At 44.2% G+C, this 14482-nt stretch overlaps 1 long non-coding RNA gene across 3 annotated transcripts; it reads right to left on the bottom strand.

The window, feature by feature from the left end:
* Window positions 1-221: 221 nt before the first annotated feature.
* On the bottom strand, window positions 222-4794 carry LOC119277883. Of its 3 annotated transcripts, none has more exons than XR_005137369.1 (6): window positions 4604-4794; window positions 4269-4501; window positions 1807-2000; window positions 1382-1695; window positions 1101-1187; window positions 222-1021 (listed from the first exon to the last, which is right to left on the bottom strand). It is a non-coding gene; the product is annotated as an uncharacterized LOC119277883 (long non-coding RNA). The 3 variants fall into 3 exon arrangements; XR_005137368.1 differs by having other exon boundaries at window positions 4269-4525; window positions 4604-4793; XR_005137370.1 differs by lacking the exons at window positions 4269-4501; window positions 4604-4794 and adding an exon at window positions 2401-4186.
* Between the last annotated feature and the right edge of the window lie 9688 nt (window positions 4795-14482).

Below are 14482 nucleotides of genomic sequence, written 5' to 3' on the forward strand. Positions count from 1 at the left end.
AATCCCTATCCCTATCCCTATCCCTATCCCTATCCCTATCCCTAATCCCTAATCCCTAATCCCTATCCCTATCCCTATCCCTATCCCTATCCCTAATCCTATCCTTATCCCTAATCCCTGATATATATATATATATAATAATAATAATAATAATAATAATATAATAATAATAATAATAATAATAATATAATATATATAATATAATAATAATAATAATAATATAATAATAATATAATATAATAATAATAATAATAAAGCACCGATGGTTTCTGGTCGTCCGTCACGGATTTTTTACAAGAATGTCCTTGTACTTTTGGTAATTGGACCCGCAATCCCTATTTTAGTGGATCTGAGAAAACGTTCTGTTGTTTACAAATTAACCCCTACATTTATAAGAACTCAATCCGCGATCCTTTCTGTCTACCCCTCGACCCCGGCTGCATCTGGCGACACCGTCCCCCGTTGGCCTGCGCTCTCCCCGCGCCGGCAACATCTCTCCCCTACCGCCGCCGGACTCTGCCCTCTCCGTACCGGTGATCTCCCCTCCCCTCCTCTCCCTTCCCTTCTCTTCCCCCAGATCGACAAGGGAGGCCATTGCATTCCCGCCGTGGCTGGATCCAGACCAAGCCCGTGGGGTTCCAGCTCGACCTCCTCGTAGCCACAACGGCCATGGCGTTCCCACCGCAGCCGGATCACTGACTCCACCACGAGCTACTCGCAGTTGCCAGTGACGATGGCGGCTTCGAAATCTAGCAGACACTCCTTCTCGTTTTCCTCCACACCTCCGCTCCTGCTCATCTTCCTTGGCGTCATTCTCCTACAGCCTCGACCCTCACAATGGCCCCTCATCATTACTGTCCTCTTCAGAAGAGCTTTGTTTAGGTTGAGCTTCTCTTTCGGCTGCATGCTCTTCTTCTCTTTCCATTTGTCTTACCAATCTCTTCACTATTTCTTCTGTCAGGTTAATCTCTCTAAGCTTAATTCCATCCTCGACACGCCGGATACCCAAGTTGTTGGGTAACTGACAACAAGATTTCAAGAAGAAATAGTTAAGATCTTGTAGGTTACTGAACACTTCAGATAGTTAATAAATATCTTACTTTATGGGTGGAGTCAACAGACAACAGGATGAAGCTTCTGAAGATGTCGCAGTTTGACCTTCACTCAATTTGAAGCTTCAGATCATCCTGTTGAGCCAAAAAAGATCATAAATTGCACATTCATTTGGGTAAACATGTTAGCTTTCAGGTAGTGATATTTTGCTTTGGCAGTGTGCAACGTATGATGCTGAGGCCTAGAGATGAACTATTCCATTATCTTAGAAGAAAAAAAGTTTGTACCCAATAGAATGAAATATTTTATCCTAGGGTGAAACAGGTACCTGGTCATGAGAATGCCTCAGGTCTATTGCAGTTTCTGAAACTGCTGCCTGCAGATTAGAGATATCTCGGAAGCTCTTGTAAATTGAATCCCCACTGTTGCTGCTGCTGAGCTGCGCTACTGGTGTGATTGGGTGTGAATTTGTCTTCAGGGTTGTATCAGCATGCTAAGAGATCTCGCTGCCAGCACTACCTGAAGGGCTAGCTCCCCTGTTGGCCGACCTGTTTATATTTGCGAGTGCGTGATCAGGCTGCGATGACAGAGATGACTGGCACAATAGTACAGTCGTTGTTCCATTTCTATGAGCCCACTCTGCTGTAGACAAAATAGTTAGAACACTCTAATACATTTTTTTGTTTGTATTCAGTTGATAGGTGTAACCAACAATTTTCAGAAACCAAAATCAAATGCAGACTTGAGTATTACCTGAGGGCGCATTGGAAAGGCTTCTGGAGCTAGGAGAAGAAATGGTTGAAGAAGATATGGTCTTGGGTATTCCGCAGGCATCAGATGTAGCCGAGTGCACAAATGACAGTTTGCCCTTTGAAACGGCATATGCCGTACAGAAGCTTGGAATGCATTCAGAGATTTTTGTTGCAGTATTGCTTCCTTTGAGCTTCCTACAAACAATCAACAATGGTAACCACATGATTAAGATTGCACTAGGCATTTCTTATCCTATGTTGTACTAGGTTTTATTTTTGATAAAAATTGTTCAGCCTAAATTTTCTTCCAATTTCCATATTGAACTTGGAGCCAAGTAGTTGCAGTGCGACCTTCAGTGTTAGGCCGGTAGCTGGGGAATTAAATGAGAAGACAATGATAATACTGCCAAATGCTTTTCTCAATATATATCACAGTGCTCCAGCTAATCATCCTAGCTACCAGCGAGCGAGGAGGAAGGAACCAAAGAATAGAAATAGGATGCCGGCTTGTGCAGCAGCGGAGTAGCCTGAAGACCCCTGCGATGCTAAAAGTAGAGGGCCGGGGAGGGTGGAAGGAGGAGGAGCAGAGAATCACCACCAGCCGAAGGACGGTCTCTCTCTTCATCTTCTCCACCAAATACCTTTCCTCTACCTACGCGCAGAAGTAAATGATTTTGTTGGTTTTCCATTTAAGCAGCCTGTTCCCGTTGTCTCCTCAGCTGCCCCCATGCCATGGTGCTACGTGGAAGGCTGGCCAGGACACGTCTTAACCATCGCCCGCAACCTGTTTCAATCCACTCTCCCATATCTGAGATAATCAAGCATTTTGTTGTTCGCAGTAGTATAGTTGCAGATCATCTCCTCACCGGTCCACGAAGGCCCTGAGTCTTGGATGGATATGGCTTATTATTCTTGTTCCTTCCTGTAACTTTGCAGGTATATAATGAATATGGTGGAACTTTCAGTATCCATGTAACAGTAATCACATCGCCATGTTGATAGATCAGGTACACTCATCTCCAACAATAAAAGAAATAGCCGCAGTCAAGACGAAAAAAAGAACAAATCAGGGCCAACTATCCAGGTGGCCCGAACAAATCGTCTCAAAAATAGTTCACGATGAGCAGAATTGAACTCAACCTCCAGGCCAATAAACAATGTCGTAGCCAACTGGGCTAGCTAATGTTGTGTGTAGAAAACAAGATTGATTCATATGATAAATGGTCCCACCTCGCTCCGCTAAATACAATCTACCCAATTTATATAGGTCTTTAAATTTTCTGGGTATCACGAAGCAATCTCGGGGATCATGATAGAGAAATATGGAAGGGAAGAGAGGCTAAAGAATGAAAGAGTGGGCTAATGGCCAATTAAGAGGATTTTGAAACGAAATAAGGGAGCGGGGAAATATAAGGAAAGAAATAGAGGCTAATATGCATGTTGCATGTATAATTTATAAGGAGGGAGCACGTTGAATCATGTTTCATGATCAATAATGAACAAAATATAAATAGCAGAAGCAGAGGCACAATAAAAGGGCAAAAAGAATATAAATAGTGAGGCATGGCCTAGCGTCGTAGTGATGCGGGTGGACAGGGATGTGGCAGAGGACACTTGCCATAGTCCATTGCCGCGGCCACCGACATCGACGATGTCCGCAAACATAAGTAGGGACGAAGCTGAATACAGGTGAAAAAGTGAGCCAGTATTGACTATTATAAGAGATGCGACTGGTGGTAACCCCAACCCGACCATAGCATCAAACCACGGCCCTCACAACTCACTTATTTGTCTCCATATTAATTAATCCAAGTTAATGTCATTACCTGATGATCATGAACAACAAGTAACTCCTAACCATGTCAAACAAAGCTAAGAATATTCAGGAAGTACATGTTGGTTACAAAGCATGAAATGGATGTGATGTCGTACAGTAAGATGAAAATGAAGCTACTGAAATTGGCAACAACATTTTCTTGGAGTCCTAGAATGCAACTTGAGAATTTTTACAATATCTGAAGACGCGTTGTTAAAGTACAAGATCTTTTACTTCCAAGCAATAATATTGAGTATGTTCATGTTTTCTGTTGCTACAATACAATTTAAATCATCCAACTCCATATCAGTACTACTCCAAACAGAAACTGGAATGATTTTGTTATGGATTTTACAAGTTCAGCAGGTTGAGCATTTTTCTGAAATTTTTATGCACAGGGGAGACTAGCCTTAGTCTGACAGTGTGACGAGCAAGTAAACATGGCCATCTCCCTGTACAGAGGTGAATCTAAATATGTCCATCTCCCCTGTACAAATGTCAAACTTCCTTTCTTTCTCTCATTTACCCGCAGCTCAAAGCCAGCAGCGACAAGCAAGAAAAGCAAGCAGCAATGGCAAGCAAAACTACCAGCAGCAGCAAAGCAAGCTAGCACCGAGCAGCAGCAGCAGGCAGAGGTGACTCCTCACCTTGTTGTCGTAACGGAGTCGGACGGAGCAGGGAGGCGAGAGGACGGACGACTGCGAGTTCCGGACGGTGTCAATTGCGGTCAGCTGTCGAGGAAGAAGTAGAGGGACCCACGGCTTCGAGTTTGTGGTTAGAGGAGACTCGGACGACGCGGAGCCCATCCCTGGAGCTGCTCGTGCAGGAGGATGACCACGACGATGTCGCAACGGCGGCCGACGGAACCGAGAAACGCGACCTGGGTTCAAGAGGTTCCGGCACGCTGGTGCCCGGAATCACCATTAAAGAGACGGCAGGAGAAACAATGGAGCAAGGGAACTACCTAGGAGTAAGAACGCACCGGAGAAACGAGCTGGTTCATGGCGGCGTCCAGTGGGCGGGCGTGCATGTCGGAGCCAGAGGCATGGACGTTTATCCGGACCGAAGCCTGGCGGATCCCGCCAGTCCCTGCGGCTGGCGTTGCAACGGCGAGCGGCGGCGTCCCAAGTGAGCTTGACGAGAAAGGGGATCCAGGGAGGGAGGAAAAGATGGAGGAGTGAGGTAGTGGAGTGGAGGAGGAGAAAAGCAGGGGGTTTGCGGGCGCGTGTCCCTTGCGAGCTGACGCCGCTAGACTGACCCAGGAGACCCACTGGTCAGTGGCAAAAGAAGGGGTTGAAAGAAAATAGAAATAAATGAAATTGCCTGGAATATCTCTTCCTCCTCTACTGCTTCCTAAGTTTCTCATCTTAGCATAATCAAAATGTTTCGGTGCTCAAAAGTCTACAAAATATCTTGGAAAATTTCAGAGATGCTATATATAATATAAGTAGTATTTTAGTTTCAGAAAAAAAAATAATTTAATGGTTAATATATTGTTGTGGCTATAATGAAGCTTCCAAAAAAACCGTGTCAGAGTTTTGTACAATGAATAACGGAAGTTTCAATTTCTAAATTTAAGCTAAGGTTTTTAAAATAAATTGTGGTCTCTAAGCTTGTTGCATGTAATCCATCAACTAAATGTATCATATTCTTATAAGGGCAACCAACGCTCAATTTTATTTGAACTGTTTTTGAGATAATCTTATTTGATTTTGAATTTAACAAGGTGGGCTATATATATGTTCTGAATAGCTTGATTTGAGCGTCGTAGTTTTGCTAACCCGTTGCAACGCACGGGCCCTTTTCCTAGTAAGTTTTAAAACCTGAACGATGTTTGGACTATGTGAACAACTATTGAAGACATGATTTTTTAAAATACTTTTTCGTCCGTCGCTGTGAACGCTGACATGGACTCGCGTCTCTTCTGTGGCCCACTGTTGTTATGGGCCAAACAACGTGCATGGGCTTACTGGTTCTTTGGGTGCAAAAAAAATTAAGGATGGGATGGGGATAATCGAACACGCCTCCTCACCCTGGTCCATACCCTGGCAAAAACGAAAAACAAAAGCGCGCCAGAAGATCTAGCGACTGAGTATGGCTAAATAGCAGCGTACAATTTAAAGTAGTATGTACAACCACAGATCTGTTTATTTTTTTCAACAAATCTTGGGAAAAAATGTGAACGATTTTCCTTAAAATATTTGAATAATGTTAGAAAATCGTGAGTAAATTTAGAAATTTGAGTAACTTTAAATACCTAAACATTTTCTGGAAAACGTGACCAATTAATGAAAATAATAAATGTTGAAATTTCAAATAATTATTTAATTTTTTATATACGATGAACAATTTAAAATATACATTGAATTTTATTATATACTCTGAACAGTTTTTAAATACACATTGAACAGTTTTGTGATATATGTTGAACAAATTTTAAATGTAAGTTGAACATTTTCGTAATATACAGTGAACAAATTTTAGATACACATTGAACATATATACGTTGAACAATATGTGAATTTACATTGAACATTTTGTGATATATGCTGAACAAATTTTGAATTGTAAACAAAATTTTAAAAACATGAACATTTTTTAAGACAAGAACTTTTTTTTTTCAAAAATAGAAATATTTCTTAAAATGCAAACAATTTAGGAACGAGGACGTTCTTTGGCATTCCGAACAATATTTTAAATTTTAGAACAACTATTTGAAAAAAGAAAAAAAGAAGAAAAAAAACATAAAAGGAAACAAAAAGAAAAAGAAAAACAGCTACACCTACGTGGGTTGGCCCAACTAGGAGTGCCTTCAGCGAAGCCTCGACGTTTTGATACTACCCTTGATATACGTTACTAGCCAATAGAAGCAATATTACACATACTCGATGCACGTATATACATTGTTATGGATTATACACACACAAACCATGGTTGCCGCTCACTATTTCAATGTCAATGTGGCACTACACATCCTCTACTACAAAAGGAAACAGGAACACCCGCGTCACATCTTGTTGTACAACTCGCCGTGTGACGTCCGGCCTCTACATCCTTCCCTCTCACTTCGCAATTGACGCGCCTATCATCTCAGGTGATGTGTCGCGATCTCCTTGACCTGGCCAACACTGATTCATAATAATAATTGTTTGATCGTACAAAATAGAGTGCAAGTATGAGGTGTACGGACCAAGTGCAAGGAGTAGCTTGCCGACATTAGTTGTTGACGTTTTGATCATTTCTTTGCGTGGGCACAATGATTGGTGCGACATGCGGTGGCAAACCCATCGCCTTAGAATTGACCACATTTGAAACATTGTCATCAGGTGGGCATCATGGTGGCCGTTCGCTGGGTCAGAAAAAGGATAAGCGGTGACACAGTCGGGTGTCGTGTCGAATTAGAGGAGGTGGATCTGTTAGAAGTCTTGAGCCATGCTTATTGGGATAGAGTCGTGTTTTTTTTCTCCTCCCGTTGCAACGCACGAGCATGTTTTCTAGTCTTTTGTAACGTTTTTAAATTTGATGACGATCGGGTCCAGGTCATGTTGACACATGGTGTGCATGCATGCACGGCATGGCCTCACCTCTGACGGCACCCCGGCCGGTCGGACCCGTACTGCATCCCGCCTTATAAAACTAGCTGGCGACTTCCCTTATCCCGGTTTCGTCTCTCGGAAACAAAACTTTAATTTGTCCTAACTTTTTGCAACTACCTCTGCGAATCGCAACCGGCAGACCAAGTCGGCCAAGGCATACCGCCGATCCACCGGCCAGAAGCTCAGCTATGAACGTCGCCCTCATGTGCGCGGCGCGGCGAGCGCGTGAAGCCAGCTTGGCGATCGGCGTCCCGCTCACGGAGCCGTTGCGGATGCGAGCAGAGGGCGAGGCCTGGGTGGCCATCGGCGTCCCGCTCATCGAGCCTCGCCCCCCCCGCGCAAGCTGAGCCCCTACGAGAAGCCTCTAATCAGGGTAAGATGATGCATGCTCCGCCTTTTTTTTAAGACCGTAGACTTGCGTTTCAAACATAAGAACTGATGTCTTTATAAATTTTGAGACATTACAAGAGCGCGTCTCAGTCAATAGGATCCGGATCTGCTACAAGTGCAATACATGCTAGCGCGGACGGTCTCGAGTAGAGAGGATAGCGAAGCGGATAGTGAGAGTATGTAAGGATTTGGTTCGAGAGTGGGGTTTTGTGAGGTCAGGGTGGGCCAGACAGAGCCGGTCCATTGGAGCAGTGAAGGATTCGATTGGAGATGTTTTAACGTGTACTCTTTGCAGACAACCATTTTGTTCCTAATTATATGTTCTTGCTGTCTTGCATAAGCCAAAATTTACCCGACCGAAGCATATACATCAACGAGAAAGTTGCAAACTGATAACTTTCTCCATGCATTTGTTCTTTGCAGTGCTTCATGATCGTTGCAGGGATTATAGTTACAACTATTATCATCATGGGGGAAGGGCCACTCGCAACAAAAATACTTGGTTTGTGCATGCTTTGGGCTTTCATGATTGGATTACTCTGGGCTACGTTTGAAGCATGCAATTTGCCGGATGTAGACACAACCGAATCCTAGTCATATCATTGAATGTAATTTATCAAAAAGGGGGAAAATAGTCTTTTTTGTATGGTAATATATGTTATTTATATCATAAGGATCATTGTAAAGGCACGTACACATCGGCCTGACAAAACTAGAAAGGCAGCAAAACGTTAGTCTTTGTACAAAGAAACACCAGCCAAGAAGTAAAATTCAATCAAGACCCAAGAATTCTCTGTGCTTAACACCAACGCCTGTCACCTGCCTCCGACACCACCATAGAAGCCACCAAATGAACAAATGACGGATCACCTCCACACCCGAGCTCGACGTGGCTCCATCGCTGATAGGCAATTTTGCGGACCTCCAATGTGGCTCACCACATGCGAAACCATTGTCACTGAACAAATCCGACCGGGGCAACACCCCGGAAACGCCGTCGAACTCCAGATCTGGTACCCTCGCACGACTAAGACGTCGAAGGAAGAAGCCATACCTGCCATCCATGAACCACGAACCCAGGACACCATCCACCATCTTCCACATGCCGTCGATGCAGACCACAATCTGCATCCACTGCTGGACTACCTCCCAAGCTCCGCATCGGCGCTGGAGTGAACACGGTCGCAATGGGGGAGCCCGAGTATACAGGTCCACCACGAGGATGTCCCCGCCGTTATGACTTCCTTGCTTGAACAGACTGGTTTCCAATTCCATCCTCGACGATAGGACTAATCGCCAGTTCGGAGAAGGATCTGAAGAATTTTTATTCAGCGCTGTCATTGCTATCCTCGAAGCCAAGACGATGAACATCCTAAAAACTTTAGGTAAACGTTTCCAGACGGCGCGCCGGCCGAAGATTCGACCAGTCACGCACGCCTAGTGAGATAAAAACAAACCCAGCACCTCTCCTGTAGCCATGGGTCCCACAGACCGCTTTTCGCCGCATCCATCCTTATCTCTTTCACGGGAGCTGCTCAGCTCAGCCATTCCTTTCCTCAGCACGCCCCACCATTTTTCTCTCCCATCCACTTCTTCAGCTGACACTGGAGTGCTACGCGACCACCGCCGGTGCCGGCAACGGCGACCACCGGCACTGGAGCAGAGCTGCAACCGCGGCGACGGGAAGCTACAACCTCGGGTTGGCGGAGCTGCAACCGATGTTTGTTTGAATTGCATCCGACGGTGCCATGCCGACGGGCGCGAGCTACAACCGGCTGCTATGGGAGCTGCAGCCATCGGTGGTGGAGCTGCAACCAACGTTTGGCAAGCTGCATCCAACGGTGCCAAGCTCCACCCGCGGGTTCGCCGGTGCTTGAGATGGTGCTGGAACTGTCAGCCGTCATTTGCCTACGAGGTGTTTTTGTTGGAACTGGCATTTTTTTTGCTGGAACTAGCTATATTTTTTGCTACATCAACCCCTGGAGCTCTTCTCTACTGAATTTGATTTTTGCTGGAACCGGTGTTTTTTTTGCTAGAACCTTGTATTATTTTTGCTACAACCACTGGAGCTCTTTTTTCCTGCTGATTTTATTTGCTGGAACTGGAGCCTTATTTGCTGGAACCTGGTAAATTGCTGGAACTGTCTTTTATTTTTGCTACGACCGGCCAAAATTTTTGCTACGTTCCGGCGACAAGGCCCATGGTTTTGCTGGAACCGGCAATTTTTTTTGCTGGAACTGGCTAAAATTTTGCTTCAATTGACTATTTTTGTTTTTCGTAGTTGCTGAGATTGTGTTTTTTTTGCTAAAATATAGTGCTGCAAATCGACAACGATGGTGAGCCGGCCGGCGACGCCGTGCTTCGAATGGGGTGTGCGAGCTGCTGGAACCGGCTTTGGCCGCAAGCGCCATTAGGCTTTGGGAATGACGGTGAGATTGGAAGGGCATGTGACGATGGCGACGTCGAGCTGCGGCGAGGGGCGGCGAGCCGTGGTCAGGGGTAGCGAGCTGCGGCGACAGAACGTGGGGGACGCCGGCGAGCTGCGGCGACGGACATGGCGGACGCCGGCGAGCTGCAGGGACGGACTTGGCGGCGGATCTAACAGTGCTTCAAGCTAGTGTTTTTTTTTTGCTAGACACAGGCGAATCTGCTTCATTGTGTTGCCAGATCAGATGGCTGCCAGGCGACCGGCTGAAAGTTAGGCCGGTGCGCCGGCGCCTATCACTGCCCAAAACTTTAACTACGAGAGCCTAAAAAGATCCACACGCATGAATTTGACAATTCCCCTCACCATCGACAAACGAGGTCGTCGGCGAAGGAGAGCCACCGAAGAAAGGCCCTGGAAGGCTGGCCTGTCCTGGTGACGCTAGGGTTCGAGTCGGCAAGCGACGAGGAAAAAGAACTCTAATTCGCTGCTAGTGATTAAAGGGAAAAAAGAGCCACCCACGCAGGATCTGAAGGCGGCGCAAACGTACAAGTACGGATACATTATAAACGGTAAGCCCGCAAAAACGGTAGGACTATGTAATCATGCGTGCTACCGATTCCATCTCTTTGTAACGTTTTAAACTTTTTAGGTTTTTGTTGTTGAAACTTGATTGATGACGATCGGGTCCATGTCATGTTGCCATGGTGTGCATGCATGCACGGGATGGCCTTACCTCTTACGGGACCCCGGCTGGTCGGACACGTACTGCGTCCCGCCTTATAAAACTACCTAGCTGGCGACTTCCCTTATCCCGGTTTCATCTCTCGGAAACAAAACTTTAATTTGTCCTAACTTTTTGCAACTACCTCTGCGAATCGTAACCGGCAGACCAAGTCGGCCAGGCATACCGCCGATCCACCGGCCAGAAGCTCAGCTATGAACGTCGCCCTGATGTGCGCGGCGCGGCGAGCGCGTGAAGCCAGCGTGGCGATCGGCATCCCGCTCACCGAGCCATTGCAGATGCGAGCAGAGGGCGAGGCCTGGGTGGCCATCGGCGTCCCGCTCATCGAGCCTCGCCCCCCCCCGCGCAAGCTGAGCCCCTACGAGAAGCCTCTAATCAGGGTAAAAGATGCATACTCACTTTGAAATTTTTCAGAGCTTAGGTGACTTGCCTTCTCAAACTGAGTGACAAACGTGTTTAAAAGTCTTGTGACACACTACTTGCACTATGTAGAAATCTATTGTGTACCTTAATTGTTCGCTCTTGCACAAGTCAAATTTCCCCTATCGAACCAAATACCTCAAGAAAAGGTGCGAACCGACATTACAACTTGCCCCCTTACATATTTGTTCTTCGCAGTGTTTCGTCGCCATCGCAGGGATTGCATATACAGTTATGCTCATCATGGGGGAAGGGCCACTCGGCGCAAAAATATTCGGGTTGTGCATGATTTGGGCTTTCACGGTTGGAATACTCTGGCTTACATTTAAAGCATGCGATCATCCGGATTTAGACACAATCGATACCTAATATCTTCGCTTCAAGACTTGTTTTCTTGGTTGGAGTGATGGTATACACATGATCTCTGCATTTATAGTGTATTATGTATAGTGATTTATGATGGATGCACCAATATACTCTTTTATGCAAATGAAAAAAATTTAAGGTCGAGCAATCTTAATTACTCTCTCTCTCTCTCTCTCTCATGCACACACACACACACACAAATTGTGACTTCACTGCATCATACAGTTGATCGTAACGCTTGGTCCAAACTGCTCGAGAGCAAAAGGGCAATTAGGGAACAACGGTTTCCTTACAGAACACTAGTGAAGCCACTACTTCCGCCCCTCTGTTCGCTGCTCCGATGGCGGATGGAGGGCGAGGGTCTATGTTTCGTTTGGTGCTGCTGGAGTGATGAGGACGGCGTCACGTCATATAGATCAGCTTTAGCTTCTTCCTCTTCATGACGACGTTGAGAAGCCGACAGCCTCGTCTTCTTGCCAACTCTTTGAGACGGTGGGCAGGGCAATATAGGATTTAAGATTTCTCTCTCTCTCTCTCTCTCTCTCTCTCTCTCTCTCTCTCTCTAGTTTTAGTTAAACGGTCAAACATCCATTGTTTAATTTATTTTTTGACCAAAGAACAGTAGGGCAACAACCCTACTGTGTGTCATTTTTCATTAATAAAGGAGAAACAGAATGTAATGTCTTACGGTGGTTGTTGGGGAAACAACCAAAGACGAAAGGATTACAACATAAATGGAAATGGTAAGAAAAAGATAAATCTAAATTATTAAATTTAAAGGTTGTCAATCCAGGATGACATGCCATCTTTCAGAGATGGTTTGGCTCTCATCAAGGTAATCTTGAAAAATCTGATGAAAACATATTTGCATTCATTAATTGAGCAGGGTATCCCCTCAAATATCATCCCATTTCTCTGGTTCCAAATACTCCAGCAACCCACTATCATAATTTCCATAAAAATGTTTGATTTTGTATCTATGGTTGGCATCCATGATCATTCTGTGTATATCCAAGTCTGAATTCCATTCAAATCCAATATCCCACCAACAACCTTGACTAAATGGACAAGTGAAGAGGAGGTGCATTCTATCTTCCATGTCTTCAGCATTACACAACACACATGTAGTGGAATCAAGATGCATGCTCTTTCTAGTTAAGAGATCACATGTGTTTATCCTGTCATTAAGGATAAGCCAGCAGAAAAATTTGTGTTTAGGAAGGCAGCATGATTTCCATATCCATTTAAAAGTATCATCAGCATCTTCACCCTTCATAAGAAATTGATATATCATCTTTGTCATGTTTTTATTGTTGCTCCAATTGAAATTCCAAATGTCATGATCCTGGTTGTGCCTGATGGCATTTAATTCACCAGAAAGTTGATGAAATTGTTGATGTGCTTGAATGGATAGGGGTAGTTGAAATAAACTATACATATTATCCATGTCCTTGGCATCTTTAATAGATATATTTTCCTTATAAGTGAAGGAGTGTAGCTCAGGAAACTTTAGCTTCATAATATCACCATTCCATTTATCCTCCAAAAGCATATTGGTGTCACCAGATTTAATATCACAAGTTGTCATATCTCTAAAATAATCATACATTTTCATGCAATCTCTCCGCCAAAAAGAGCCTTTGTTCCTGTTGAAATGAGGGACTTCATTATTCTGATAATGGGCCTCCCAAATTGAATTGACCCAAGGTACATCCATCTTGTTGTAAAATTTGTAAAGATGCTTAATAAGTAGAGCTTTGTTTTGTTCTCTCAAATTTAGAACTCCAAGACCCCCTTGACTTTTTGGCTTACATATCATCTGCCAGCTTGCCAAACATTTGCCTCCTTTATAATATCCTTCCCATACCATAAGAAGTTTCTACTTGATTTATCAACATGATCTAGGATGGCAATATGCACTTTGAGAGAGCACATAGCAAATATTGGCATTGAAGCAACAACTGAATTTATATAGGTAAGTCTGCCAAAATAAATCATGAATCTAGCAACCCCAGATAATCTTTTGTCAATTCTAGATATGACAGGGATGAGATCCTGAACTGATGGTTTTGTGGTGCCCATGGGTAAACCTAGATAAGTGAATGGTAGGCTCTCCACCTTGCATCCGAATGATGTGGCAAGTCTGGTGACCTCTTGATGATTTACATTGATGGGGATCATGGAGGATTTACTGAAATTAACAAAAAGACCCGTGGACAGACTGAAAAGATTCAGAAGGTATTTGAGGTGGATAATCTGATCTTCATTAGCAGGCATAATCAACAGGGTATCGTCAGCATACCGGATGATTGGATAATCTTGATCATATGCATGATTTATAGGAAGAGATAATTCTCCATTTGACCAGGCTGCATTAATAACTATTTGAAGAAGATCAGCAGTAATAACATATAATAAAGGGGAATGAGGATCCCCTTGTCTGACCCCTCTCTTACAGATGATTTTTTTCCCAGCCACTCCATTAAGTAAGACAGAAATAGATGCAGATTGAAGAATATTGTGTACCCAATTGATCCATCTAGGTACAAAACCTTTAGCTCTGAGCATGGCAATAATGGTTTTGTATTCCACCTTATCAAATGCCTTTTCAAAATCTAACTTTAAAATGATGATAGGTTTTTTAGATTGATGGCATAGATGGAGATATTCAAAGGCATATCCCAAACAATCTTGTATATTTCTACCTTTGATAAACCCATATTGGTTCTGATGAATAACTGATGTAATAATTCTCTAAGCTCAGTTAGCCATAAGCTTAGTAATAATTTTCAGAGGAAGACTGACCAGGGAGATAGGCCTAAAATCATTCATATTGAGGGGGTTTGTAATCTTTGGAATAAGAGTAATGAAGGCAGTGTTGATACTCTGAATGTCACCGTTTCCTGGTCAATCTCCTCC

The sequence above is a fragment of the Triticum dicoccoides genome, chromosome 3B, assembly GCF_002162155.2.
Source record: "Triticum dicoccoides isolate Atlit2015 ecotype Zavitan chromosome 3B, WEW_v2.0, whole genome shotgun sequence".
NCBI classification, from domain to species: Eukaryota; Viridiplantae; Streptophyta; class Magnoliopsida; order Poales; family Poaceae; genus Triticum; species Triticum dicoccoides.